The following is a 6,000-nucleotide window of genomic DNA, read 5'->3' on the forward strand; positions in this document are numbered from 1 at the left end:
TCCCTGGAATCCACACTAAGGGTCCATAACAAGAACCCACAAGTGGCAGTATGTACCTCACAGGTACCTACTGGGAGTCTGGTAGAAATTGATTGAAGATCAGGGATCCCTAAAGAACTGGCGCCAGTATGTCCTATCATACTGGATTCTTCAGGGAGACCCCACATAAAAGCCAAAATCAAAAATCAGGACGCCGAAATCATGCTTGACACTGGTGCGGAAATTTCCATTACCAATGTCAAACATGATTTACATCCCAACAGCCCTCAGTGTGTGGTGATCGGATTTGATCACCAACAAGGGGGGGTGAAGGCCCACAGAATAGAAGAAGTAATTGTCCAGATTACCACTCACACGACCCTTAGGATCCCCATGTGGTATTACCCCGGTTCTGACAACATTATTGGAACCGACGTAATGACACAAAATGGGTGGATCCTAGATCTGGCAAATAGTATCGTATGGAAGGGTCTCAGACAATCCAAGGTGTTTGTCATCCAACGCCAGTTTCTGGGACCACCATTGCCAACAGTAGATGACTCTACTGAAGTACTTGAACACAAATGGCCTGAGATCTCGCATAATCCAGATCTTGAGCCTATTGTGTATGAGTACCCCGATCTGTGGGCCCAGGGAAAAAACGATTGTGGCAGACTGATTGGAGTTCAGGTGGACATACAAGGTCCCGACCCTCCACCTCAACGCCAATACCGCTTTCCGCCAGAAGCCACCCATTCAATTTTGGACACTGTCCAAGAATTGAAAACTAAGGGGGTGGTCATAGAGGGCAATTCTAAATGCAACAATGCCCTCTGGCCAGTAAAGAAAAAGGACACCAATGCATGGAGGCTCACCATAGATCTCCGGGTCCTCAACAAGTACACCCCAATGTCCGCTCCAGTGGTGGCACAGACTCCCGACATCATGGCCAGAATAAGCGGCAAAAGTCGCATATTCTCAACCATAGATGTTGCCAATGGGTTCTTCTCTATTGAACTCACTGAAAACTGTAGGTACAAATTTGCCTTTACAGTAGGGGACAAACAGTACATGTTTGGTGTACTCCCCCAGGGATTCCACAGTAGTCCCACGTATTTTCACCAGGCATTGGCGGCCGTTCTGAGTGTATTTTCACGGCCAGGATGCCTTCTGCAATACGTGGATGACCTGCTCTTACAAACAGAAACCATAGAAGAACACTTGGTTCTGTTAAAAGAGCTACTGGGACTCCTGGCCAAGTCAGGACTCAAGCTGAGTCCCCACAAGGCAAATTTGGCCAGAACGGAGGTGACTTTTCTTGGAGTCCAAATTTCTTTTGGAGCCAAAGGGATCGTGGCGGCCAGAGTGGAAGCCATGGTAAAGTTACCTAGGCCGGGCACTCTACAGGATTTAAGAAAATTCCTGGGAGTTGCTAATTTCATGAGGGAGTTCATAGAGGATTTTGCTGCCAAAGCAAAACCCCTCTATGAACTCCTCAGAGGAGAAGACCCCTCAATCAAAGGTTGGGCTGATGCACAGGAAGAGGCCTTTTCTACTTTGAAAAGGGACCTCTCCTCTGCCCCTGTATTGGCTACCCCCCATCCTGAAGGGGAAATAGCCATACAGGCGCATGCAGGGACGGAGTCTATCTCAGCGGTCCTCCTACAGCAGATAGGGTATGACACTAGACCGCTGGGATACTTCTCCAGGTTACTTTCGCCTGTTGAACGAGGGTTCGATGAGTGTGCCAAACAACTGGCAGCCATACCCTATGCCGTCAAAACCACTGAGCATATTGTAGGCTTCAGGCCCCTCACTTTGCAGACTCCACACTCTCCATTGGCCCTCCTGCTCCGTGATACACTCCCTGGAGTCTCCCAACAGAGATTTGGGAGGTGGATTATGGATCTCAGTGGCCGGAGTCTACAGGTGAACCACAAAGCCAAGTATGTTCTATCCCAGTTACTGAACCTAACTGGCACCGAACATGACTGTGGCCAACCAGCGCACATCAACGCGCCACAAATTTTCAGGACCGATAAACATCCAGAAGACAGAGTCATCTTTGTTGATGGCTCTCGATTTTTCATGGATGGGACCTATGTCACAGGTTTTGCTGTGCTGGATGAAACCACAGGTACCCAGAATCTTGTCAAGTTACCAGGTCACATGTCGGCACAGCGGGCGGAACTGGAGGCAGTCAAGAAAGCCTTATTTCTTCAACCCCCAGGGAAACGAACTATATATAGCGACAGTTCATATGTAGTTCGTTCTCTCACCCTGCACCTGGACACATGGAAAAGACGAGGATTTGTGGATAGCCAAAACAAACCTCTGGCTCATTTATCGGTCCTGAAAGAACTTTGGGAATGGGGCATGGCACACCCGGCGGAAGCAGCCATCATAAAAATCCCTGCGCATCAAAAAGGGGATGAGCCTTTGACGCTAGGTAACAACAAGGCGGATGAATTGGCCAAACTAGCGGCAGTATCTGGGATCCTTCAGGAAACAGACACTGAGCCGTTACCGGCCTACCAGATTGCAGTTCGTACCAACCTGAGTAAAGGCCCGGTGTCATTTGAGGAGGAACAAGCAAAAGACCCTCTTCTAATGACACACCTCACATCTCCACAGCATCCCTGGTCAAGACAGCAAGGGATCCTGTGTTATGATGCCGGTACACAACAGCTTCCTCTTCCCGTGGTTCCACAGCATTTGCAAGCAGAACTGACCAGATTGAACCACCAACTGTTTGGACACCTGGGCCGGGATAAACTCTTGTCTCTCCTGAGAGACAAATTATACTGGCCGGGAATGTCCAACACAGTAGAGGAAGTAACACAACAGTGCCTGGTATGTGCTCAGGTTAACCCAAGGGCGTCAGCCCTGAAGCCGGTGTTGCAGCGAGTTCCTCCTGCAGATGGTCCATGGTCCGCACTACAAATAGATTTTATAGGACCTTTACCAACAGGAAGTCGTAACTATCGTTACGCACTGGTGGTAGTGGATGTTTTCTCTAAATGGGTAGAAGCCATCCCCACGGTCAACGATTCGGCTACAACCACTGCCCGTGTTCTCTGGGAACAGGTTCTGTCACGATGGGGTATCCCCAGATTGATAGAGTCAGACAGAGGGACCCATTTCACGGGTAAGGTAATGAAAGCGCTTTGTGGTCTTTTAGACATAAAGCAAAGGTTTCATGTGCCTTACCACCCTCAGTCAGCGGGCATCGTGGAGCGGATGAACCGGACCATAAAAACACGACTTTCTAAAGCACTACTGGAGAAAGGTTCCTCATGGGTAACCTCTCTACCAGCCGTGCTAATGGGAATCCGAGCTACCGAGGCTACCAGTACCGGTATCACCCCGTTCGAACTAATGACCGGACGCAAAATGCCCCTATGCCTGCCCAATGAACCCCTGGTGTCAGAACCGGTAAAGAACGCCATCGCCAGAGACCTATTTCTCCAACAGGTACAACTAAACCTGAAGGAGTTATTGCCTCCTGCAGCAATACGGCTACACAGACCGTATCTACAGGGGGAAACACCAATGCCCTCTGTAGGAGAGCTGGTGATGGTGAAAATCTTCCGTCGGGCCGGCCCCTGGGATGCAAACTGGGAAGGACCCTATCAGGTCCTTGAAGTAATGGGTGACACCATGCTAAAGGTGCAAAGGCCGATGACAACCAAGAAAAAGTCACGTAGGCGACAGGGAGTTTTATGGATCCATATCGACCAGGCCAAGGCCACCCGAGCCTCCCCAATACAATAACATAACCCTCACACAGTAGGGTAAACTGGGGGGGGGGGGGTTGGTGGGTCGAGGGTGGATCCATGAAACTAATTACATACACATTGAATTAACAGATCACGGGAGGGAGACTCACCAAGGTTACGACTAGCCTGAAAAGATATAGAAATCCTCTGAACATGGCATATCCCCAACTTGTGGCACTGGTGGTAAGCATGATGATGGCGGGCTCAACCTCTTCGGGGGAGGGCCTGGGAGTTAATAATGATATGGCTGACATATCTATGAATAAACCCGGCCTTTTAATGGTGGAATGTTTGGAGGGCAAAATCCTGAAACCATACGAGAACTTTTCCTTTACACCAGGACAGTGGTATCTGTATGGTTTCCAGAGGGAGAGTTTTGCCCAAGGTGTAATTCAACATTATACCCCTGTGGAGAATGTGTCTGCCATACAACATGATTTACATGCCCTCTGCCTCAAAGAATTCAGACATTTTCGGGACTCTGACCCTACTCCTATGAGATCCTTAAGATGGGTGTCTAGGGACCCTCACCTGCATCCTTACAAACAAGTGGAAGCCAACACTACCACAGTATTGTGTACCAAGGAGGGGGTTCTGAGTCCCGAGGATGTCACGGGTGCAGAATATAGTGGCTGGTATATCCTTAAAGCTACCTTCATAAGGAGGGATAGCCAAGATGGGCTGAGGGTAAGGACATATTTTGACAGACCCATTCCGATAAAGGGCACCCTAAAAGCTTATTGTATGTTAAGAGATTCCCAGATGATTATCACTAGGGAATCCAGTTATGTTCAGGGACACGTGTCCACAGATTACATACGAACCAGTATAATGATGCTAAAGTTAAACTGCAGTAACTCTGGCCAGGTCCTATGGAATGACCAGAGTGGTCCGGTAAAACTGGAAGGCTTTTACCGAGCCACCGTTTTAAAAGTACGGACAGATGCCAAGGATCTCAGGTATGCTCAGTTAAAGGGATCTCCATCCATACGGTCTTTTATGATCACCATCATGAGAGACAAGTGCGTTCAGGAGGTGACTGGATATTATTTCATCACCTATGCCCACTGGGAACAAGATACCCAGATGGTAACCTTGGACACTAAACCAATGGAGTGGATACCCCTACAGTGGATGTATGGATGGACGGTACCCCTATGAATGAGGAATACCGGGGGAGGTATGTGTCTTCCGATTGGAAAGACCCCAGTGGCAGGGATATTAACTTTGACATCAATATAGATGGTTCGTTTATATGGCCTTTTTGCGAGGCAGTAGATGAAGGGTGCTGGACCTTTACACAATGGGTCTATCTGTCTAAATCCAAACCCGTAGGAAAACTAGTGCTACAGGTTGGAGAAAATGACCAATGGTATCCGTTCAAAGGTAGAGGGCAAGTTTGTGTAACCGTGGTGAGGATCCCCTATGAAGCAACAGGTCTCCAACCTGTAAAAATGCATTTAGACTCTTGCAACGCCCCTATCCATCAATTGGCAGATCCTATAGCTCCTCAACTGTCATCCCCATGGAAGATCATCACGGGGACAAAATTCGTCCTATTTACTTGGAGAATTTCCGTAGATGACTTCCGAGTCGACCAATGGGATCACAGATGTGGGGAGTTTGTGAGGAACCAAATTGACATGATAAGAGGTTGGATAGAGGCGGGGCAAGAGGTAAGAAAGGATGATCTCATACACAAGAATCAAAGGGGAAGAAGAGATCTGATAGCCATGGGACTAGGCGGAGGTGCATTGGGAGTGGGCGCCCTGAACACTATGGACATGGAAGTCCTGAGAGGTAAACTTGGGGATGTTGCGCGACACGCCGGAGAAGGATTCGAGACCCAGCTTGATGTAAACCATGTCTTAGAAGGTTTGCAGCATTCGCACATAGATGCCACTACCTCTCTATCTTCTGCTTTACGAGAGAAATTTAGAAGGTTAGTTGTGGGTCTCTTGGAGGAACAGGATAGAGCTCAGCTCGCTCTGGCGTGTACGCAAGTCCAAAGTGAACTCTCGGGCAACCTTAAACATATTGTATCATCATTGTACGGCGGCCACTTCCCATTTAACCTCCGCCAACGGGTAAGTCCTCTTATATCTCCTTTTGCAGCCAATCACACCAACTGGTGGGTAGTCCAGTGGCACGGCTGTAGGAATCTCACTTGCACTGCTTCATCATTGGCTCCTGTATCTGGTCATCTTAGACAGGGTTACAGTGCAGTTAACCTAGGGATTGT

The sequence above is a fragment of the Bufo gargarizans genome, chromosome 4 (assembly GCF_014858855.1).
Source record: "Bufo gargarizans isolate SCDJY-AF-19 chromosome 4, ASM1485885v1, whole genome shotgun sequence".
Lineage (NCBI taxonomy): Eukaryota > Metazoa > Chordata > Amphibia > Anura > Bufonidae > Bufo > Bufo gargarizans.